The sequence below is a fragment of the Delphinus delphis genome, chromosome 14, assembly GCF_949987515.2.
Source record: "Delphinus delphis chromosome 14, mDelDel1.2, whole genome shotgun sequence".
Classification (NCBI taxonomy): Eukaryota; Metazoa; Chordata; class Mammalia; order Artiodactyla; family Delphinidae; genus Delphinus; species Delphinus delphis.
Window position 1 is genome coordinate 12065543 of NC_082696.1, and position 25170 is coordinate 12090712.

Below are 25170 nucleotides of genomic sequence, written 5' to 3' on the forward strand. Positions count from 1 at the left end.
GTGTGAGATTTTAGTGTGGGGATGTGTGTACTATTCTGTGGCAGCATCACACGCTGTCCTGCGGTGACTTCTGTGAAAGATCATTATGGATATTACAGAATCGTGACTTAGGGGCTTCGGCTGTGACTCTGCTTTTGATTTTAACATCCCACCCACCCAACACAGAGGTAGAAAAAATTACTTTTTTTTTAAGTCTATATTCAATCTGAAGCTCAAAGGGAGGAAAAAAATCAAAATATGTAAGGATTATCTTCCTCTTCCTCAGTGAAATCTCACACCAAAGAACAGGATGAGAACTGTGGCCCTCAGGTGAAGATCTGTACAGTAGAAAGTGAACAGGATGATATAGGGGGTGGGCTGGTGGGGAGTAGGGGAAAGGACGAACATAAAACATTTGTTAAACTGGCCAGAAGAAAAGATGATCTCCTTGAATTTGCAGGCTCTACTCAAACACTATATGTTATTTATTAACCACTCCTTTTTTTTCTTTCTATAAAGAAATTCAGTACAGTATCAGCTTTGATATATTTACAATACTCCACTTGGAGCAAGTCCAGAGTCTACATTTGGTTTTAAAAGAAGTTTCTTCCTGCATAGAAGCTATCTCAAAAAGCCAAAACACACATTCAGAAAAGCTGAGCCTCTTGTTAACATTTTCCAAGCACACAGTAGCTATGCACCATTTGCTACCCACCAGAACCCCTCCAAAAGTATCACAAGGCTGCCAATTTCCCCATGCATATATAAGAATAATCCTGAAAAAGTGTCTGTTTGCAGAAGAATTCCATTTTTACTGGTATGCCAATCAAAAATTTACTGTCTCCCCAGGGAGAGTTCACTGGTTTTAGTGACTTGGCCGAATATCAAAACAGTTGTAATTAAATGGATTTCAGAGAGACAGATAAGGTACAAAAACTGAGGGTGATCCCAAAGGAACTAAAATTATGCTTAGCACATGTTTAAATTATGTACTACTCATAAGGCAGACCATTGTCAGACACACCTCTGAGGAGAAAGATGGATCAACTGACCCAAGGAAGTATGCTCTGAAGATAGGCCATTTCAGTCCAGCTCTGGGAGTGACTGATGACTACCTACATTTTTCAAAATAAATATTTCACACCCAATCATTTTAATATAAGAAAATCTGAACAGCCACACCGTCTCAATTCAGTTCATTTGAATCTTAAGTTGAGACACTCAGAATGCAGCAGGTCTATGGTCAGGGCCGAGAGAGAGCTTTTAATTCAATAGATGAGGCATAGACTAAATGATCACCTGTCCAAAGGTTTTCTAACTAATGTCAGTTCCACAGTGACACTCCCACCCCTTTATGACAACTACGTCTTACAAACTGAGCGGCTACCTGCAATACCTAAGAAGGTCATGAAGTGCTCACCCAACATAAATATGGCCTGAAAATAACTGCTTCCAAATTTAATTAATTTTTTTAACCTCCTTCCCAGGCTTAGAAAAATGAAAAACGTGTTGATTTATGTATATACCAGTATAACAGTATCTCCCAGATCCCCCAGGCCCCATCTCTAGGGAAACTCCACCCAGAACAAAGCTGGTCACCTGTGATTCAAAGGGTATGTTTATAACATTTCAAAAGATTTTATTTATTTATCTATCTATTTATTTATTTATTTAGGGCTGTGTTGGGTCTTCGTTGCTGTGCGTGGGCTTTCTCTAGTTGCAGCGAGCAGGGGCTACTCTTCGTTGCAGTGCGCAGGCTTCTCTTGTGGCGGAGCACGGGCTCTAGGCGCGCGATCTTCAGTAGTTGCGGCTCGCAGGCTTAGCTGCTCTGCGGCATGTGGGATCTTCCCGGACCAGATCAAACCTGTGTCCCCTGCATTGGCGGGCAGATTCTTTACCACTGCACCACCAGGGAAGTCCACAAAAGATTATAATAACACAACTGTAAAATTTTAAAGATGGTCATGGGTATCCCAGGAGTAGAGGGCACAGGCTGAGAGAAACCGTAGGTATGATCGTCACATACACATTTGACCCTTGAACAACCCAAGGGGTAGGGGCGCCAACCCCACGCAGTCAAAACTCCCTGTATAACTTTACAATCAGCCCTCCATCTGTGGTCCCACATCCACGGATTCAACCAACCGCGGAGAGTGCAGTACTGCAGTGCACATTGATTGAAAAAAAAATCTGCATAGAAATGGACCTGCGCAGTTCAAACCCAGGTTATTCAAGGGTCAACTGTATTTTCAGTCACTTGGCAGGAACACTCACATCTAGGTAACGTGTGGAGGGCTGGTAAAGTGGCACTTGTTTCTATATGGTTAAGAGCGAAGCAAATATCAGAGTGTCTGTCAACTTCCGGAAGCACCAGGTACCATGCGTGGCTATCCAAGCTCCTGAGATCTCAGGGACCTCAGCCCAGAGCCCCCGAGAGCACATCACCTCCCACCTGCGGGCTGACACCTAAAAGTCCGCTCTCAGAGCGCCAGTCTTGTCTTCACTTCAGTCCATCAAACTTTTTCAAAAAACAGTTTGCTACTTCCTATCTCCCCTCCCCCTCCCCCCTTTTTAAGATTCATGCTTCAAGGAGAAACAAGAAAGGGCTGCAGCGCATACATGCACATTTCAGAAACGCTCCCCAGGTGATTAAGAAGACCCCTCTCCCCAGACTGAACACCTCTGCTTTAGCTAAATGTTTCTGCTTCAGAGATATTCCAGAGGTATCTAGCTAATTAGCCAGCCAGCCATCCACATCTATCCATCTAATCTACCTACCAACCTTTCTAGAGATATCGAGAGAGACAGAAAGAGAGAGACACAGAGAGAGAGATCCCTAGAATGGATACACATGCCTGTGCGAGTGTGTGGAGAGATCCCTATATACTGAGGGATATTTATCCCTGTATATATAGATGGACGTGTGTATTTAACTTTGACAGGTAAGACATGTTTTGCCTTGTGGCTTAGTATACCTATATGTGATGATGCATTTTATTCGTTAACTTGGACAGTGTTTGCGAATGAGATTAACATTTAAATCGGTGAACTGTCAATAAAACAAACTGTTCTCCATAATGTGGGTGGGCTGCATCCCATCAGCTGAAGGCCTGACTAAGAACAAAAAGACCAGCCCGAGCAAGAGGGAGTTCTCCAGCAGACTGCCTGCAAACTTCATCTGAACCAGGCTGAGTCTCCAGGCTGTCTGCCCACACTGAGATTTTGGACTTGCTGGCCTCCATAATCACATGCAGCCGATTCCTTATTACAAAATTCTTCCTGTATATAGACACATCCTATTGATTCTGTTTTTCTGAAGAACTTCAACTAATACTATATATATATCTCCCCTATCTACCTACCTATCTATATCATATATATACATCCCTATATACATCCATATGTTTGCGTGTGTATATATATATATATATACACACACAAATATATATTAAACTAAAACAAAAGTTTCAAGAAACAATATCCTTGCTACATGTAATATATTTAGATACTTTCTTTTTTTTAAAACTTTTCTTTCTTTTATTTACAAGATATACTATAAAATCCATGTTTGGTACATTGTCAAGGATTACCCCAGGCCTTCTGATCACGTTAACTGTAACACTTAACATTTAACAAAGAAATTTTAATAGTGCATCCTCCAAAAATTCACAGTAAGCACACATTATGTTGAAGGCACAGAAATAATCCAGAAAGCACGTGATGTATTTCTGAAGCTAAATCCCACAGTTAGCAGGGTGGTAATTACATTCCTAAAATATATTTAGATACTTTCTATTCAATATTATGCTATGTCATTCCATCTCATGTGTGTCTTAATATGGGTCTTAGTCAAAAAAAAAATGTCAGAAAGTTATTGGAATTTTTTAAAAAGTCTAGCACTAGAATTAAAAACAGAACTAACTACTAAACTGATGTCACTACCTGTGACTTGTCTGGAAAACACTGTCTTATTCAAAAGGCTGGGCACTTCTGCAGTGTCTGCTCCTGGGTTTCCCACTTAATCGAAGGCAGAGACTGTTCCATTCTTACGGATATTTAGTTTCTTTCTATTTAGATCTTTTCTTCTAAGGAGAATGAGCCAAGGAAGAAGAGTAAAAGTAAAGGTTTCAGGAAACCCAGAACAGAGACTTACTGAGTACCAAAGTCAAGTTAAAATTAATCCAGTTTCCCTTAAAGCTGGTTTTAGGGTTTCCATAAAGTGGTTGACAAAAGGAATGAAGAGCGATAGGCAGACATCTCTGGACAGTTGTGACGTCTGGGATCTTTCATTCTTTTCATTAAGACGTTCATTAAGACGTCTCCTTCTTATCTATTTTCCAGTAAAGATTCTGAAATCCAATTTTAGGCATGACCATCAGACTTACACGAACACCTTCAATTCAATCACACACACCTGCTGAACCCAAAGGCAGTAAGGCACATCCCTGTTACCCAAGTCGTCCCCCTACCCTCCACGCATTTCCTTTCTTACTAGAATTTCCCCATTTCTCACCTGAAATGAGCTGTAAATCTTTTATATTACCATGAAAGTCTCAGACTCACTTCCTGCCTATTTACATAGCCTAAACACAGTTTCCTATATTAAAAAAAAGCACAACCTTACAGTTAAGTCTCTTGGTTAGACTTGTCCAACTCTTTAAGTAATAGTGTACGGTTTCAAGAGTATGCAGAAGCAAAGGGAAAACGCCAGGAGCCTTAGAAATCATCCCTTCCGCTGGATTTGTCACTGTTCTAGGTTCTTCAGAGAGACCCCAGGGATGTCTTCCATCTCCACTCCAGGGAAACAACAAGACAAAAAGATACACAAGAGGGACCTCCCTGGTGACGCAGTGGTAAAGAACTGCCTGCCAACGCAGGGGACAAGGCTTCGAGCCCTGGTCCAGGAAGATCCCACATGCCGCGGAGCAACTAAGCCCGTGCGCCACAACTACTGCAGCCCATGCGCTCTAGGGCCTGCATGCCACAACTACTGAGCCTGCATGCTGCGTGCCTAGAGCCCGTGCTCCACAACAAGAGAAGACACCACAAAGAGAAGCCTGCACACTGCAAGGAAGAGTAGCCCCGGCTCGCCGCAACTAAAGAAAGCCCACGCGCAGCAACAAAAACCCAACGAAGCCAAAAGTAAATAAATAAATTTTTTAAAAAAAGATACACAAGAGACACAAATCCTTTTATCCTCTACCTCTGCTGCCGTGAACATAATTCCAGTTTCTCTCTTTTGTATTTTGGAGTTTCACACAATATGTACTTTGGAACAAAAGATTCCTGTGATTTCAAACATTTGAAAACCACTAGTATCGTACCATTTCACAGACAGAAAAACAGAGCCCCTGGGAAGCGGACTGGTATACACGGAGCTACATCCCAATTCACTGAACCTCCAGGGCAGCAGTTCTACAAGTGTGGTCCAGGATCAACAAAAGCACCATCCCCTGGAAACTTCTCAGAAATGAAAATTCTCAAGCCGATCCCAGACCTACTGAACCAGAACCTGTGAGAGGGGTACCCAGCAATTTGTGTTTTAACAAGCCCTCCAGGTGAATTTGATGCCCTAAAGTTTGAGAACCTCTGCTCTGGAGCAATCCCAATGTTTTCCATTATTCTCTTCCTCTTCTTATTCTAGTTAGTCCCACGTCTCTACTGCAGTACACATTCAGCAACTGCCCCAGAAATACTGAACCTAACTGGAAAGTCACCCATTGAAAAAGCCAAGATATCATGAGAAGGTATTTAGTCACTGCTAGTGCAGTCGATATATTTCTTTCTTTTCTCACCATAAGAAGACTCACATCCAAAGAGTCAAAGTATCAATCAATGTTTTCTAGAAAATCCTAAAGATGCCACCAGAAATCCACTAAAACTGATCAATGAATTTGGTCAGGTTGCAGGATACAAAATTAATGCACAGGAATCTCTGGCATTATCATACACTAACAATCAAAGATCAGAAAGAGAAACTGAGGAAACAATCTCATTCACCAACACAACAAAAAGAATGAAATACCTAGGAATAAACCTACCTAAGGAGGCAAAAGACCTGTACTCAGAAAACTATAAAACACTGGTGAAAGAGATCAAAGACAAGAGCTTCCCTGGTGGCACAGTGGATAAGAATCCGCCTGCCAATGCAGGGGATAAGGGTTCGAGCCCTGGTCCGGGAAGATCCCACATGCCACAAGCAACTAAGCCCGTGCACCACAACTAGTGAGCCTGCACTCTAGAGCCCGTGCACCACACCTACTGAAGCCCACGTGCCTCGACCCCATGCTGTGCAACAAGAGAAGCCACCGCAAGGAGAAGCCTGTGCACCGCAATGAAGAGTAGCCCCCGCTCACCACAACTAGAGAAAGCCTGCGCTCAGCAACAAAGACCCAATGCAGCCCAAAATAAATAAATTAATTAAATAAATAAATTAAATAAATTAATTTTTTTAAAGAAAGAAATCAAAGATAATATAAACAGATGGAGAGATATACCATGCTCCTGGGTCAGAAGAATCAATACTGTGAAAATGACTATACCACCCAAAGCAATCTACAGGTTCAATGCAATCCCTATCCAATTACCAATGGCATTTTTCACAGAATTAGAACAAGAAATTTTACAATTTGTATGGAAACACAAAAGACCCCGAATAGCCAAAGTAATCTTAAGAAAGAAAACACAGCTGGAGGAATCAGGCTCCCTGACTTCAGACTATACAAAGCTACAGAAATCAAGATAGTATTGTACTGGCAAAAAGACAGAAATATAGATCAATTGAACAGAATAGAAAGCCCAGAGACAAACCCACGCACATATGGTCACCTATCTTTGACAAAGCAGGCAAGAATATACAATGGAGAAAAGACAGCCTCTTCAATAGTGGTGCTGGGAAAACTGGACGGCTACATGTAAAAGAATGAAATTAGAACACACCCTAACACCATACATAAAAATAAACTCAAAATGGATTAAAGACCTAAATTGAAGGCCAGACACTATCAAACTCTTAAGAGGAAAACATAGGCAGAACACTCTATGACATAAATCACAGCAAGATCCTTTTTGACCCACCTCCTAGAGTAACGGAAATAAAAACAAAACTAAACAAATGGTACCTAATGAAACTTAAAAGCTTTTGCACAGCAAGGGAAACCATAAACAAGACGAAAAGACAACCCTCAGTATGGGAGAAAATATTTGCAAACGAAGCAACTGACAAAGGATTAATCTCCAAAATATACAAGTAGCTCATGCAGCTCAATATCACACACACACACAAAAAAAACCCAATCCAAAAATGGGAGGAAGACCTAAACAGACATTTCTCCAAAGACGACATACAGATGGCCAACAAATACATGAAAAGATACTCAACATCATTAATTATTAGAGAAATGCAAATCAAAACCACAATGAGGTATCACCTCACACCAGTCAGAACGGCCATCATCAAAAAATCTAGAAACAATAAACACTGGAGAGGGTGTGGAGAAAAGGGAACCCTCCAGAATTGTTGGTGGGAATGTAGACTGACACAGCCACTATGGAGAGAACAGTATGGAGGTTCCTTGAAAAAACTAAAAATAGAACTACCACACGACCCAGCAATCCCACTACTGGGCATATACCCTGAGAAGACCATAATTCAAAGAGAGACATGTACCACAATGTTCATTGCAGCTCTATTTACAATAGCCAGGACATGGAAGCAACCTAAGTGCCTATCAACAGATGAATGCATAAAGAAGATGTGGCACATATACACAAGGCACTATTACTCAGCTATAAAAAGGAACAAAACTGAGTTATTTGTAGTGAGGTAGATGGACCCAGAGTCTCATGCAGAGTGAAGTAAGTCAGAAAGAGAAAAACAAAGACTGTATGTAATGCATATATATGGCATTTTAAAAAGTGGTACTGATGAACCTAGTGGCAGGGCAGGAATAAAGACGCAGACATAGAGAATGGACTTGAGGGCACGGGGCGGGGGTAAGGGCAAGCTGGGATGAAGTGATAGAGTAGCACTGACTCTACTACCAAATGTAAAATAGCTAGTGGGAAGCTGCTGCATAGAAGAGGGAGATCAGCTCGGTGCTTTGTGACCACCTAGAGGGGTGGGATAGGGAGGGTGGGAGGGAGGCTCAAGAGGGAGGGGATATGGGGATATATATACATATAGCTGATTCACTTTGTTATACAGTAGAAACTAACACAACATTGTAAAGCATTTATACTCCAATAAAGATGTGAAAAAAAAGTTTCCATGTTTTCAAAGAATAATTCAAGAGAGCAGAATTTACTAGTATTTTAGAGGTTAAACCTCAAAAGGGCTAAGCAATGCTAAGAAACTTGTTTCCAGAAAACCAGGATCGTGGTACCCTGGACTGTCAGTGACCAATACCCACTGAAAAGAGGACCAAAGAGACAAAGTGATGCAACACGGGAGGATTATTAAACTATGAGACAGCTCTTTCCAGGAAAACCTGGTTCGGATACCTCAGAATAAGTAGGAACATGACTACTGCTCGCCCCAGCCTTTGATAATTGATTTCGCTGTACCCCGAACTCTGTGCAGTTCGCGGCATAGGTCAGCCATCTACACAGGTGAACTTGCTGACCTTCTGCAAAATAACCATGGAAGAGGCACCACGCAGGCTAGCTATCAGTCATAAGCCACATCTCAATTTCATGCGATTTTAACAATTTTTGAGAACGCCGAATGAGAAATTACATGAAGCTTCAACATCACAAACTATGAGGCATTACTGTTAGAATCAACCTATTTGAACCTGTTACTCACTTTTCCTACATGAAGTAAAATCTTTTCAACTAGTCTTTATTAAGCACTCGCGAGATGAACCTTCATCCTGAAAAGTAAGGATGCACTAAAGTGGAGAGGCTGGCAGAATGGGGGAAGGGGAAGGTGTACATGAGGAAGAAGCAGCGTTTTCACTAACTTCCTGAATTGAGTAATGTGAATAGTGTGATTGGCTAACAAAGAACATAAACATTGCCACGGGCTTTGCTCATTTACTTGGGATAACGGAATACCTTGCAATAATAATGCTTTGATAGGTAGAGCTGTCTTCATCTCTTAGCAGCATCTCCCTACGCCCACACCACCCAAGCTCCTACCTGTTTGCATGTACTTGCAGAAACCCGCACACTAATTCAGCGAAGACACAGACTTGAGAACCAGACTTCAGACCACAATTTAAGCATGATTTCTATTTGACTAAACAGTAAGTTTTCTTCTCTTGGTTGCTGTCATTGCAAGGCTGCAGGTACCTGCCCTTATAATCGAGGTGCATTTGGAAGCATGGCCCACTGTCTTCCAATAGAAAGTCAATCGTAGGCCCCAAACTACCATCTTTGTAGACACATTACTAACTTCTTCCATTGTTTGGATATAATCAAGTCCAAAATTTTGAATTTCATGGACATCTGTTTTATCATTATTTTGTTTATAATACAAGTTGATACACTTTAAAGATGTCAGTTTTTTTGTTTTAAAACAATTATTATCAAAAATATCATGGTTATTTATAACAGCAAGGCAGGACAAAGCTATGTTTCCTCTTACACAAAATAAAGGTGTGAACTAGATTGCTTCTAAGATTCCTTTCAGCTCAAATAATGTATACAGTACCCTCAAATCTCCCACTCACACCTAATTAGGAAAAGGTCTATTTATCTTTGTACAGATGACACCATCTGTTGTAAACCACATAATAAGCTCCAGTTGTAGGCCATTCTCTCCATGTAAAGTTGTACATTCCTTTGGGCAGGCTCTAAAGTACACAAGCTAATAAGTTGTTATTGCCTTTGCTAACTCCAAAATTGCATAGGTTTAGCTTCCTTTCCCACAGAAAATCTAAAACATTTCATGGTTTTTTGATGCAGTCCTCCTAACATGTCCTCCTAATTTTTAAGCACAGAGAAAAATTCTAGAGTAAAGAATTCTGGGATGTAGGCCTCGCTCTGCTTACCATTAACTTCTTCCAATGGGGAATTAAAACAGGTCATTTAACTTTCCCAAAACATCAAGCTTCTCTTCTGAAAAATGGGTTGAATTAGATGATTTCTAAAGTTTATTCTCTTCTAGAATGCTTATTGATATATAACTATTAAAGGAATATAGCACAGTTTGTGATTTGGGACCACAACATTTTGAATATGCATATGACTATAAACCCTCATGTCTGTATCACCACTATTTACAATTTTTTTTAAAGTTTGTCGTCTCTTCTACTGCACACAAATATAAATGTACTTTTACATTTTTAAATTATTCAAGAATTTTTAATGCACTCTACAAATGTTTAAAGGTCCTCCTTTAGACAACAGGACAATTATGTGAGGTGTTATTTAATGTTAACAAAATGTGGATGTGCCCATCCATTTTGAGAACTACCCATTGACTGATTTGCTGAAAATTCCAAATGCTGGCTGCCAACTCTGTATATACCATTCAAGTTTTAGTGAATTTTCTAACTAATGAGATTTATCAAGCCATCAAAATTTAGCTTCTGTGACAGATAGGTTTTCAGAAAATGCCATACTACAATGACATTCTCCTCTCAACACACACCAAGACTTCAGCAATGTCAACCACCCTTCTGGACTCAATTTCCTCACACATTTACACGAATGACTGAGGTGGAACTTATTACAGTTGAATTTAGTGACATCTCTAAATTTCTAAAGACAAGTCATTTTAAAATTCCTATTACATGGCAAGCTGAAACACAACTAAGCAAAACACTGCCTGTGAGTATTTCTTAGGAAATGACTTACCAAAGAGATGGAAATGCTTCCTCATTCATAGTCATTACAAAGTAGATGTTTCTATGTAGATGGAAATTTTCCCTGCTGCTTTTCACTATTAATACGCTTATAATTAATATACTTAACAATTTTTTTCTTTAGGGACCTGATGTTTCTTTCTAAAAACAGTGCCTGTCAAACCACAAATCATGGATCAGTCTGAAATAAGGGAAACTGCATTGCATTTCTCTGTGGCTAACCTCCAAATCTCTTGCCCATCCCCGGCAAAAATTAACATGGTTAGGTTCTCACAGTCCTATAGGAGCCATTTCAGACGGGGATCCTGCGGCAGAAAGACGTGGGAAAGAAGATCTGGGTTCAGCTCTGCACGCTTCCTCTCCAAGCTGAGTGTCCTAAGAGGGCCAGTCTCACCTGAAGGGCAGAGTTTTTCAATGTACAATCCAAGAGCCACCAGCCACACCTGGTGTGCCTGACTGACTGCACCCTAGACCTCCAGAATCATCATCTCAGGGTGACTTTCAGAAACCTGCATTTTAACAGGCTCCCAAAGTGATATTTATACAAATTCAAGGTTGAGAACTCCCATCACTGGCTTCATTTTCTCCATCTATAAGTGAAGGTAACAAGACTTGACCATTAACTCTAAATTCTCTTCCGGATTCTCTTCACAGTCTGTCATATTAAGACTCAGCAGTGCCATCATTTTACCAACATTCTCATACAGCTTCACCTTGGACCCAGTGTGGCCACCTTCTTCTATACAGTCTACACGGCTACTTTGTTCCACATATATCTATGCGGCTACTGTTTGTATCTATTCTATGGAGCTACTCTGCTCTACATATAGTCTATTACGTGGCTACTCTGTTGATATATATTCTACGTGGCTACTTTGTTCAACATATATTCTACAGAGCTACTTTGTTCTATATTCCACATGGCTACTCTGTTTACCTATACTCTACATGGCTATTTTGTTCTCCATCTAGTCTACACGGCTACTCTGTTTATATATATACTACATGGCTACTTTGTGCTTCACATATTCTCTGCCTGCCCTGCTCTCCCTTCACCACCTTCAATACAGCACTGATCTCTCAGTTTCTTCCCCAGGCATTCTTCTATTTCAACACTGAATTCCCCTCCACCCAGTTCCAGAGGCCTTGAAATCCATATTACCCACAGCCCCCAAGATCACAGATAATTACCTCCCAGCAATGTCTCATCACACATTCTGGATTTACCAAGACCCTACGTGTTCACCAGCACTGCCCTCCTTACTAGTGTTGGGCGACGGTTATCTGTCATCCAGTAAGGCTCAAATGCCAGTGAGCTAATAGCATATTGTAAATACACCACTTTTAAATTTTTATAAATTTTTCTTCTGCTTTCTTATATCCTACTGCTGCACAGAATCATTGACTTTTGTAACTGAAAGGATCCCTAAAAGTCATTGAGTCCAATATGACTCCCTTGACCACCAAACTTCAAATTAAGCAATGGAAACCCAGAGAGAATGTCATGTTTTGTTCAAGATCACACAGCTATTTTTGGCAAAACTACCCAAAATGCAGAGCTCTTAAATCTACCCAAAACCCAGAATTTTAGTTTTGTTTTGTTTTCTTCCAAAACAGTATCTTGACTACTTGGATTATTACCTCTGACTAGACAAATACCAAGAACAATTCAATCAAACACATACAAACACCTTTCAAATAGTTAACTCCTTGTTGCCTATCAGAATGGAAAAAAAGTGGAGGCACTGATAAAAGTCATACGTGTCCCAAAACACCACAAACAGCAAACCTTATGGAATGATCACTTTTATATAGTTAATAAGGAATCCAACTGGGGGCAGGGAGAGGATGCAAACACATATACAGCCATTGTGTGGGCAATGCAGCCATTCAGAAGATGAACCCCAAGAATGGTGAGGACAGAGCGTTACATTTCAAGAAAAAATGAGGGGTTAGGAGAAGATCAGGGAGAGTTTCAGAAGGATGACATTTAACATGAGCCTAGCAGGCTGAGGAAACCAGTGCTCTCCAGTTATAATAATAAAATTCTGATTTTTTAAAAAGTAACCTGCTAGCAGGGGTTGGTGTATACATAATGAATGGATCCAGTCCATGGTATTTCTCATTTTCTTTTACATCTTATGTAAAATGAAGTTATTTGCCCACATGATATGCAGTGCACTTCCCAATGAGAAGTTCAACAGACAGTTGTGAAGGGAGAGTTACTACAGATGACTATGGTTTCATAGAACGATTAGGATCTTCCACAGGGCAAGTTCAAAATGGACCCGTTCAATGGGTAAATATTCTGGTTTCTGATTTGGCTAACATTCATCAAGGCTTCACGTTTTCATACGGTAGGTACTGATTCCACAAGTTTCAAATGCCACTGGCACACAGGATAACTTAATTCATTTCAGTGTATTCCGGATGTGTTCTTCCTTGGTTTCTGTTCATATGTATAAATGCTCTCTTATGAAAGTATAAAATCCATTTTAAACAAGCCTCATGGGGCTTCCCAGTGGCGCAGTGGTTGAGAGTCCGCCTGCCGATGCAGGGGACACGGGTTCGAGCCCCGGTCCGGGAAGATCCCACATGCCGCGGAGCGGCTGCGGCCGTGAGCCACATGAGCCATGGCCGCTGGGCCTGCGCGTCCGGAGCCTGTGCTCCGCGGTGGGAGGGGCCCCAACAGTGAGAGGCCCGCATACCGCAAAAAAAAAAAAAAACAAGCCTCATGGTTATCCAGAGTGGTAAGGGTAAATGTGACTGTTACTCTATCAACCAAGCCCTGGCATGAGGCCTGAAGAGGAAGGTTAGTGAGAAGAATTTGATGCCTCAGCTGCCAGAAGACACTGGGACTCATTAGAGAATAATTTTATTTTCTCCCTGAAGAATCTAAGGCCCTCAAAGGTTTAGCCAAGTTGCCAAATGAGTAAAAGGTGTATTCTATACCAGAGTCTAGATTAATACTCAGTATAATGATATTGCTACTACTCCACACTTCAGATGGAGAAACCTTTATTTTTTAGCACTTTATTATTGATAAAGAGTCAAATATTTGGCAAAGGGTCACTCAACTTCATAATCACCAAACAATTTCAAACACGTAGAAAGTTAAAAACAATTTCAATGAGCACTTCCTGCATTCTATCGACCACCATTTAAGAACAGCCACAAAGGCACCATGCTGGCCCTGGAAGAGGTACAAAAAGAAAATAAGCAAAGCACTCCCTGTGTGATGGAGAAACTGCCCACAACTAAATATCCCACGATGAATGCCACAACTGATACAGACCACACAGGACCAAGTGCCTGGAAGCACAAGAAAGAGTGCTTCACACTCAGAGGAAAGGCTTCGCTGAGTCTCAATAAAAAATGATGAACAGCTGACCAAACGGGGAAGAACCATCAAAGGGAAGGACAGAGAGAACAGTGCAAAGCAACGGAAAAGGAACGGAGTATGGCCTCTACTTTGCCAGCCCAACTCCCAGCTCCATCCTGCTCACCATCCTTATTTTACATAATTTGATACAGCCAGATCCGATCTACAGGGAGGGAAGAACAACTAACACTTCCTGAACTCTCATCCTGGCAGGTAGGGTTCTAAGCACGTTATGTTAATTAGTTCATTAATTTCTCAATTCTCCAAATAATCTTCTATGAGGAAAGCACTGCTGTCACCCTCCTTTCAGATGTAAATCCTGAGGCACAGAACACTCTTTACAAGACAAAGCTATTTTGAATTTTAAAAATGATAACAGGGGCTTCCCTGGTGGCACACTGGTTAAGAATCCGCCTGCCAATGCAGGGGACACGGGTGGAGCCCTGGTCCAGGAAGATCCCACATACCGCGGAGCAACTAAGCCCGCGAGCCACAACTACTGAAGCCGCGTGCCTTGTGCTCCGCAACAAGAGAAGCCACTGCAAGGAGAAGCCTGTGCACCGCAACGAAGAGTAGCCCCCGCTCGCCGCAACCAGAGAAAGCCCGCGTGCAGCAACAAACACCCAATGTAGCAAAAACTAAATAATAAAATTTTTAAAAAATGATAACAAAATACTGCACAAAAATTCATCACTATATTTTAAAGGCTAAAAGATTTGGGGAATCCTTAACTTTTACCAGTTTGAGAAGATTTCCAAGCTTATTTTCTATATGCCATTTCCCAAACTACTGATGACAAAATTCTAGTTTTCCATCCTATTCCCAATGCAAAGGAATCACTTAGTAATGGGAACTCTTAAAGAACCATGTCCAAGAGACACATTCAGAAATCTAACCGTGAATTTAAAAGAAACCTTGTAATCCAACACCACAAAAACACAATGAAAGCTGCAGTCCAGATTCTGTTACTCAATCTGCAAACCTCCTAAATGGAAACGAAGCAGACCCATTTCCAGCTGGATGGAATGCCTGGAGAGGAGTGGGCCGGATCCCAGGCCAGACGGAATCCAAGATAGGAAATACATTACACGCTCCTGGCAGGGAAACTTCTCGAGCACCAGCCTTTGTCTCCTGACCTCAGTCTGTGGGAGGGCTTCGGAAGGGGCACTTTTTGTTCTTTCTTAAAATTCTGAACTAACTCATAAAAGCTTTCAAATTCTACAGTTTTTTTTATTAAAATCCTCGATGCATTTACGATTGGAGACATGCTAACAGTTGAGACAGAATGGGAGAGAGGAAGGAACACGCAGTCAGACAGACCTGGGTGAATCTCAGCTGTGCGACTTCCTAACTGTGTGAACTTGGGTGAGGGGCCCCCGCAGGTCCCCAGCCTTCTCCTTCTGCATTGCTGAGGTCTGTGAACATCCTTAACTGGATCCACTGCCCCTTGCCCACCACACTCTTCCTCGCCAAGTCCATCCCACCTCCTTCAGATCCCAGGACTCCGTCCCCTTGTGTTTTCCCACTGCCCAGTCCAGCTGCCTTTGACCATCTGCACGATTACAACTGACCATCTTTCTGGCGGTCTTGTTTTCTTGAATCCACTCACCACACTCTAAAGAGGGACTGGTCGAAAGTGCAAATCGTTCCTCTGCCTAAAGCCAAAGTGACTTGCTTTTATGTCACTTGTCTTTCTTCTCCACCTGAAGAAAGTCCTTTATTCAAGTCCAGAGACTCAAGATACTTAATACACTTTAGGGGTCACCAAATGCCTGTTCCATGTGGAGGGACAGTTGTTTAGGCTTCGGTTTCCTCCTCATTCCACGAGAGCCTTGCTGCTCTACTCAGAGGAATAAATGGGTGATGCGTACAGAAAGCCAGTACAGTGCCTGGAGAGCACTTCCCGCCACACAGTCTAACCCTTCAGTGTTCTAAAGTTTGCAAAGTGCTTTCACACGTGTGAGCTTGTTCGATCCTTCTAACGACTCTGCGACTCAGGAGGTTACAGGAAGAAACTGAGGCTGGTGATATCCAAGGCTTGCAGAATCAAGGCTGGGCTGTGGACAAACCTACTGATTCCATATCCTGAGTTTTTCTACTGATGCCTCTCTGTGAGGAGTTCTGGCTTCTTTTACAGAAAACATTTCTTACCCATCTCTTTTTTTTTTTTTTTTTTGCGGTACGCGGGCCTCTCACTGCTGTGGCCTCTCCCGTTGCAGAGCACAGGCTCAGGACGCACAGGCTCAGCAGCCATGGCTCACCGGCCCAGCCGCTCCGCGGCATGTGGGATCCTCCCGGACCGGGACACGAACCCGCGTCCCCTGCATCAGCAGGAGGACTCTCAACCACTGCGCCACCAAGGAAGCCCTCTTACCCATCTCTTCCATCAAGTTTATCTAACATTTTTATTGCATTTAAGGAATACAAACACATAGGCCAAATTCCACTATAATGACTCCAAAGGACTTTGGTTTGTGCTATATCAAATAATTACTTTAAATAAGTAAGCTTTCAACTGGCTCATTCATTCATTCCTTCACTCAGCAAATATTTATCACCTGGCTACTTCACACAAGGCATTGTGTTTGGTGCTGGGAATCTTCCCTTTCCCTGAGATATAATTAGTCTATACCTTCAAGATTTCCCAACTGAAGCCAACAATGGAACATACAGAAGCTTGAATACATAAAAGCACTTGAATAAATAAAGCAATGAACTAAGAGCCAGGGAATCTGAGTGCTCACCTTGGCTGAGCTCCTACCTAAGCTCTGTGACCTTGGACAGGTCCCTGGTACTACTTTTCCTTACCTATAAAATGGGAAAATTGGTCTATATTATCTTTAAAGTTATTCTATGCTATGAATTCTAGAGAGTCCAGGATTCCATACAACTGTCAAATTCTTTTGATGTTTAATGGTATACGATTTTTTTTTTTTTTTTTTGCGGCACGTGGGCCTCTCACTGCTGTGGCCTCTCCTGTTGCAGAGCACAGGCTCTGGACGCGCAGGCTCAGCGGCCGTGGCTCACGGGCCCAGCTGCTCCGCGGCATGTGGGATCTTCCCGGACCAGGGCACGAACCCGTGTACCCTGCATCGGCAGGCGGACTCTCAACCACTGCGCCACCAGGGAAGCCCATGGTATACGATTTTATACCACCATGTTATAAATTTTGGTGAGATGATCCACATATAGACTTTAGCTTGACAAATATCTCTAGATTGCCCACAAATTGTTAGAAGTTTGAAACTACATACAAATTTGGAGCATTTTTAAGAACCTTACAGCCAACTGAGCTTGCAAACTGCCTCACATAAAAACTGCATTTTCTGTAATGTGTAAACTGCAATCTTAAATGCCGCTCTCATTTGAAGAATCTAAATAAATTAGATTCAATGCCTTCTTTTCTGATTCTTCTTTTAATTCTGTGATGTCACTTTAGGATGACTGGGGCTTGTGTACAAAATGGCACCTCCACCAATGTAGTAACACATGTTCATGGAAGCAAAGCTCTTTATGGCCTTACTTTTAAGAGTCTTATACCCTTATCTCTCGCATTATCTCTCGCATCAAATCATGATTAGATGCATAAACCTTAGAGCCTTGAAAGGCAGTCAACTGAGGAGGCCCACCACGTGCTGGCACACATCTCGGATGCCCACCTGTGAATTTACAGCCCCAGATTCTTCCCTGTAATCAAGGATAAGACACCTCTTATGTCTGGCTGGTTCAAGAATCACTTGAACCAGCCAGACATAAGAGCAAACCAAAGCACATTCCTATATCCTGACTTACGTGAGGAATCTGCCCCTAAACTTCGGCTTCTTTCTAGACGTCTGTAGAGACGGTGCTTTCTTTTCTCTCATTCAAGGAATCTTAACTGAGCTTCTGTTCCGTCAGTCTCTGTGATGGGTGCCGAGTTGGGTAAATTAGAAAAGGCGGCCCCTTCCAACAGAGAGGAGGGCACCAGGGGCTTGGTGAGTGGAGTGTAAATTGGATTTCAGCCTCCACTTGCCGACTGGACAGGATAATCCTGTGCAGTGAACAACTCACAATTTTACAAGGTGGCGTGGCCAGAGGTGTTTAAAAAAAATCACGTTGTAGTAGAGACGATGACTACTAGAGAAGAAAGAGCTTAACTGCCGAGTGATAATGAGGAAGGAGAGCTTACTAGAGAATGCATCTGACTGACACATGAAGGACGTGTGAGTAACCAACAGATGGACAAGTGGAGCGAGAAGAGTATAAACAGAATGCTCATTCATTCCAGACAGTGGTCTGGAAATGACAACTTGGAAGGAGTCTGATGAGGCTGGGTGTGTGTGCGTGTGTGTGCGTGTGTGTGTGTGTGTAAGGGGGAGGGGGGAGGCGAGACCTGGAAGGAGTCTGATGAGGCTGGCTGTGTGTGTGTGCGTGTTTGTGTGTGTGTAAGGAGGAGGGGGGAGGCGAGACCTGGGGAAGTCAGGAGAGGAGGCTGTAAAGGCAGGCAGGGGCCAGATGATGAAGCATTTTATACGGCAAATTAAGGTGTCAAAACCGGATTCGGAGATCATTAGGGGCTCGTTTTGCCGCTGTAAATAATAACTCTTCTTGGATTATACCTTGCCCTGTTTTTTCACATTTACCAATCACAAGGTAATTAGGGGCTCTGATTCCCTAAAGCAACAAGTCTTACCCTGTAAGCTGAGCAGGTAAACTCCAATGGAAAAGAATTTTGCTTTCAACACAGCACCAACCTTGATACTACATTTTTAGAATATAAAAACCTTAAAGACAAAAAAAAAAAAAAAAAACCTTAAAGAATACCAGAAGATGTTTTGAAGTGTGTACATACACAGGTTCTATTGGTTATGCTCAAATGATAAGACCAGAAATTGACGCTTTTCATTGAGCTTAGGTCTGAAACATTTATAGCATATGGTCTGCACCTGTAAGAAACTTGGAAGACTAAAAACTTTTATTAGAGACCCTCCAGCTTAAATCTACTGGAGAGGGACTGGAGATTACCAGGTGCCGTCCGTTACAATAATTATGTCAGCGGCATTTGAGGGACGGGTGGTAGAACGGGTGAATAAGCATGAGAAGAGAACCCCAAGACCTTGGCCACACAGTGAATAAATAAAGGTCTTACCGCGACGCAAGGCTGCCTAGATTACAACTGTCACCAGGCAGCCTCTCACAGGGCCCCCGCAGAGGCAACGCGAAGGGAAATATCTTCAGGACCAAGCAGCCTCCCCTCCCCCCAATTAAGTAAAGTTACCCTATTTTGCTATTTTTAAAAGTATGAAGACGCATGGAAGCTCATCATGGTAAGTTTCACCGTTTCTTAAAGAGAAACGACGCCGTGCAATCGTACCCCACCCCCCGCGCCCGGACCTTTACGCGGCTGCCGGCCGTCAATTGTTGGAAGAATGGCCTCTTTTCTTTCTAAACTGTTTTTGGTAAATATGATCCGTTTGCGACACGACGTGTCGGCTTTCCCAGAAACTTGGCACCTGGGCCCCTCGGAGCAGAGCCGGGCGGGGGCAGCGGCGGGACTCCTGCCCCTCCCGCCCGGTGGCCCCGGGCTTGGGGGACCCCTGGGCTCGGCGACCTGAGCCGCGGGCGCAGGGTCCGCTCCCCCAGGACCTTCCAGGGCGCTGGGCCACCGCACCCACGAGACCGGGCTCGGGGCGCGGAAGCCCGAACGCGGGGGTCGGGCGGGCCCAGGGGCACCGCGAGGGCCGGTGATCTGGAAAGCGTTTCCTCCGCCCGGCCAGGCTGCGCGGGGTTCCGGGACGCGCCAGGGAGCTGCCACCATGCGCCGGGTTGTGCCGGCTCGGCGACCGCAGCCGCAACCCTCGGCTCACCGCCCGGGGCAGGCGCCGGAGGGCGCGGCGAACAAAGCAGAGGAGGTGGGCCGCCCGCCCCGAGCCGGGGTCCGGCCTCGGCCCCCGCCTCCCCCCTTACCTGGGTGGAGCGCCCGGCACCCGCCCGGGCCCGAACTGGCGACACGGCCGTTCCCGCGGGGTCCCGGGGTCACGCGGGGCGGCGCCGGCCGACTTGGAGAAGTTGCCAGGGTCACTCCGTCCCGCGCGGGCGCTGAGCCTCCAGCCGCCGCCGCTACCCCTCGCCTCGCACGCAGCGCCTGTGGCGGCGAGAGCGGCCGCACCTTCCTCCCCGGCCGCTGGGCCCGCCTCCTCCCCGCCCCCGCCGCCCAGCCCAGCCCAGCCCACCCCCGCCATCCCCCGTCCTCCCATCCCCCCACCAGAAGTCCCCCTGCCCCCCCCGGCCCCGCGCCGGCCCGCGCCCATCCCCCGCGGCGCCCACCGCGCCAGGCCCCGGACCCCGCAGCCGGCTCCCGGGGCGGCCCGCGCTCCCGCCCGCGTCCCCCGCCGTAGCCTCCTGCGCTTTCTTTCTAGGACTTCCCAACTAACCAACACCGAGAACTCCACGAGCTTCGAGTAAGCGCCTACCATGAGCTCGGCGCTCTGCCTGCCATCGTGGATGCGGTGCGTAAGGTCCAGTGCCTTCCCCAAAGAGCTGAGAGTGGGAAGACGCTTACTCGGGTACCACTAAGGACAGAAGCAGGCGGAATCTGAAGCCTCGTGCAGGCAGGAGAGACTGTTCGCCCCCTAACCTTCCTGAGAAGGGAGAGAGGGAGGAGCCGGAGGGTCCGGGAGAATTCGGACTTCCCAGGTGGAAGCTGCAGGGTTTATTAGAGAAACCTGGGGAATCCAGAGGGCCCGGATGATGGGGAGGGGAGGACGCTCGGGAGAAGCGGGAGTGAGGGCTGTGTTCCCACCCTCGCTGTCCCTGCCTTTACAAAGGCTCTCGCGTAGAGAGGAGCGGGAAGGGGGAAGAGTTCGTGTGCTGGTGTTGGTCCCGCAAGGAGGAGGCGCCAAGACAGGACTAGATACGGAAGAATTTGCTTAGGGGAAATGGCTGTGGGATTAAACGCCAGGGGCTTCCAGAGAGCCAGGCTTCGCGCGAGTCAGATCCCAGTGAAGGAGAGAGGGAAGCAACATCCCAACCTCCCTGCAGCCTCAGGAAGATCATGGGTGAGTCCTACACCCAGTGTTACCCATCACAGGGGGCCCAGTTCTCCTCGGTACCCACCTGCCTGAGCATCCGTGTCTCTACCAGCCCTTAGCTGGGAGCAGCCAGATGAGAAGTGTGGCCTTGGGCACAAACCCAGAGGTGAATTTCAGAGCACAACAGCCAGGGCCCTTCCTCAGTTAAACTCCCAGAAAGCTGGAGATGGTTGGAGATCTTCCAGGAAGATTCCCACAGCTGGCGATTCCCCAGTCTACAAGACACGTGGAATCAACTTTCCCACACACACCTAACAATTTTTAAATGAAGCCCCAAGGGTTTGCTGTGTTCAGACAGACCTGGCTCTCCACTTTCTACTGCCACAGGCTCTGGCCACACTGACCCCTCTCCACTACATAGGCTCTCCCTGGTCCTGTCTCCACTCGGGCACACGTGGCAGTGCCTCGGGGAATGCCTCCCACTCCACTCACCCTCCAGTTCCCAATTCAAGCATCACCTCCTCTAAGGAGCTTTTTTTTTTTTACCACACTAGGATCTTCTTCTTGTATCATGTTTTTTCATGCTGTTTCACAATGTTATGTTTTTGTTTTTGTTTTTTCTGATTATACAAGTAACACGTTCATTGCACAACTTAGGACATATAATCCAAATGTCTCCAATTCCTCCAGTCTTCAAGGGACACCTTCCCTTGATAGATAAGTAATCAGACTCTGAGCCCCATCCCATGTGTATCAGTCTGGATCCAATCAGAAGAGAGAAACCACACAGCAATTAAGTGGTAAAAGTTTAATAGAAAGAATTATTAACTACGACAGGATTTGGAGCAATGAGGGATTGACTGGTTAGAAGTAAAGAGAATGCAAAAGAAAATAGGAACAGCAGATACAAAGACTTTTAAAGCAGCCACTACCCCTGGGGCCGAGATAGAACACCCAAGGATAAGGGTGCTCCCTTATCCCTCCCCTACCCTAGGCTCAGACCCAGACCTTGTTGGGGAGAGCATGGCTATGGTTCACTAAGTGCCAGGGAAGTCACTGTGGTATCACACCAGTGGAACTTGCTGGAAATCTACCCTCTAGGGTGTGGGGAAAGTGGTATAGAGGGAGATGTCTCATGGAAGCAGTTCGCTGCAAAACCACCCAGAAAGAGAGGCGCCAGAAGAAGCCGGTGGCCACTGGGTGCTGCCCTGCACTGCGGGATCCTGGTGCTGGAGAAACCCCTCAACGTGCAGGAGCCACAGGCAAGCGAGGCAACTGGCAGGCAGAGTTCTGCCCTCCTGCAAGTTCTCCCCACACCCTGTACTGACAAAGCTAACGACGAGGCAGCTGGCAAGGGAAATTACATAAAAGGCCGAGATCCCTTTTTACAGAGATGGCAAAAAGGATGAATTTGGAGCTGACAGGCAGTGAGTCAGTGACAGGCATGCTGTGCAACCTCAGAAGAGTCCAGGCGTTGTCCAGTTTCCCCTCCCCAAATATGCCTGCCCGGTACTTACGGTCTTCTCTCCAAATCTCGCCCTGCTGGCCCTTCTTCCCTCTGCTGGCCTTTCTGTTCCTGACTCCCACTCCCCCGGCTGCAAGCTGCCTCTTAGCATTTTCTCCTCCAGTTTTGCCCCAAGGGGGAGGCGTGGCCTCTTCCTTGCCTCGCTTCTCACAGCACGCTAAGACCAAGTTGTGAGGTCACAGTTCACATCGGATTGAACAGACGTCTTGGGGAAACGGAAGGGAATTACAGGAGGGGAAAAGAAAAAAGCAAAAACCAAGTAATGGTCCCAAAGAGACGAAACCATCCAGAGCCTCTCTCTCCTTAGTCCAAGCCCCATCCAGGGCGCCAGTGTGTACCCCCGACCAGAGTCCAGGCCGCAGTGCCATCCGGGCCTAGCGAGGGAGAGAAAAAGTGTCTCCACACTTTTAGTGCCGCTAAATAATAAAATAAAAAATAAATATGGAGTGTCTCCATAATCTTAGTGCCGCTCCATTAAATAAAAATAACCTGCGGAGATGAAGCTCTGTCTACAGTCAAGGTGAACATTCGCATGATTAGGAAGTGAAATTAGCCCCCAATACTGAAACTCGTTCAGTTATTAATCCATTTACGGAGCCTTTACTCGGCACCTGGCACTGTACCAGGCAGTAGGGATATAAGCTGTGTCACCGTTACAATCTGAGGGAGACAGATAAACAAATCATTTTACAAGTAGTTCTGTTTGTGTCTCTGCTAAAGATGCAGAGCATATAATGAGAGTTAAGCTCTCAGGGATTAGAGGGGGCCCAGCTGAGCTCTGAAGGATGATTGAGTTGGATCGATCATTCCAAGGAAAGGGAATGGTGAATTTGAAGCCCTGAGGTGCGACAGAGCTGGGCCCATTGGAAAGGAAGAGAGTAAGGATAGAGCAGCCAGAGATGAGGCCAAAGAAGCAGAGAAGAGTCAGTCACGCATGCTTTTGTTGGCATGTTAAGAATTTTCGATATTATCCTTTGAACAATAAGAACCTTCTGAAAGGTTTTAAGCACCAGTGTAGCTGGGGGGCTGGGGGCTGGAGAAGAGACTGGAGGGTATATTTGGGAGAGGTATGCAGAGAATATACAAGACTAGTGTTCAGAACAGAGTTTGAACCTGGAGATGAAGACAGAGAAATAACCAGCCCGGAGCAATCCAGTCTAACCCAGGGCCTGCCTGAGATGCCTGCGGGAAAGACTGGGAAAGAGACAGAACTCTCGCGAGATGGGGTCGAATCAGCAAAGAAAGCTGAGGGGGAAGAGCCAGGGAGCTGGGGGACCATCAGGAAGTTATGCTGGGTCATCTTCATTATGAAGCAGGATCACTTCCCTGTAGAATAACCAAAGGCCCAATTAAAGCAAACCTACTCTCAAAGGTAAACTCAAATCTCCACCCCTGGCAAAGACCAGAACAGCCTGTTTTTAAAAGAGGCGGCCCCAGGGTCCTCCCCATCCACTCACTTCATAGCCACCAAAACTCTTTAGCTACAGTATCCTACTATTCACCAAAAAGTTAAATATTAGCTGTAACCCCCCTCCCTAGAAATAACCATTCTGTCATATTCTCTTGCAGACTCTTCATACTTAAATTACTCAGATCTAAATTCCTTGCAGTAAGGGATCAGCCCAATTCATCTGTTTATCCCCAGTAACTTCGTACCTTTTCTGGCACCTAGAGGGTATCTAGCAATGTTAGCAGAATTGAAATTCATTTCCAAAATCCTTCCAGTACTGGGCAGGATTTCGTTGGACTTTCTGGTAGTAGGACACTTCAAAAAACAAGCCATCCTTCCTCTGTACTATGTCAGAAAGAGTTTTCTTAAAACACCTTTCTAGTTTTTGGAAGTTTTTTGTTTGTTTTGGAAGTTGTGGGGGGTTTTGTTCCCTTTTCTCTTTCCCAAAACCTAAGGAAAGAGAATCTTCTTGCCAAGTAAACTCTCTGCCTCAGCCCGGGCCCCGCCAGAAATGACATTAGAACACACACACACACACACACACACACACACACACACACACACACACACACACACACACACACACAGTGGAATACCAGTCAAGAATGACTGTATTTAAAAGGAAACGAAATTGAGTTATTTGTAGTAAGGTGGATGGACCTAGAGTCTGTCATACAGAGTGAAGTAAGTCAGAAAAAGAAAGACGAATACCGTATGCTAACACATATATATGGAATCTAAGAAAAAAAATGTCATGAAGAACCTAGGGGTAAGACGGGAATAAAGACACAGACCCACTAGAGAATGGACTTGAGGATACGGGGAGGGGGAAGGGTGAGCTGTGACAAAGTGAGAGAGTGGCATGGACATATATACACTACCGAATGTAAAATAGATAGCTAGTGGGAAGCAGCCGCATAGCACAGGGAGATCAGCTCGGTGCTTTGTGACCGCCTGGAGGGGTGGGATAGGGAGGGTGGGAGGGAGACGCAAGAGGGAAGAGATATGGGAAC

General features: G+C 44.9%; 1 protein-coding gene across 1 annotated transcript in view; it reads right to left on the bottom strand.

Moving 5' to 3' along the window:
* LOC132436828 (rho guanine nucleotide exchange factor TIAM2) overlaps positions 1 to 25170 on the bottom strand; it is a 434430-nt gene that overhangs the window by 210561 nt on the left and 198699 nt on the right. The window lies entirely within an intron of this gene.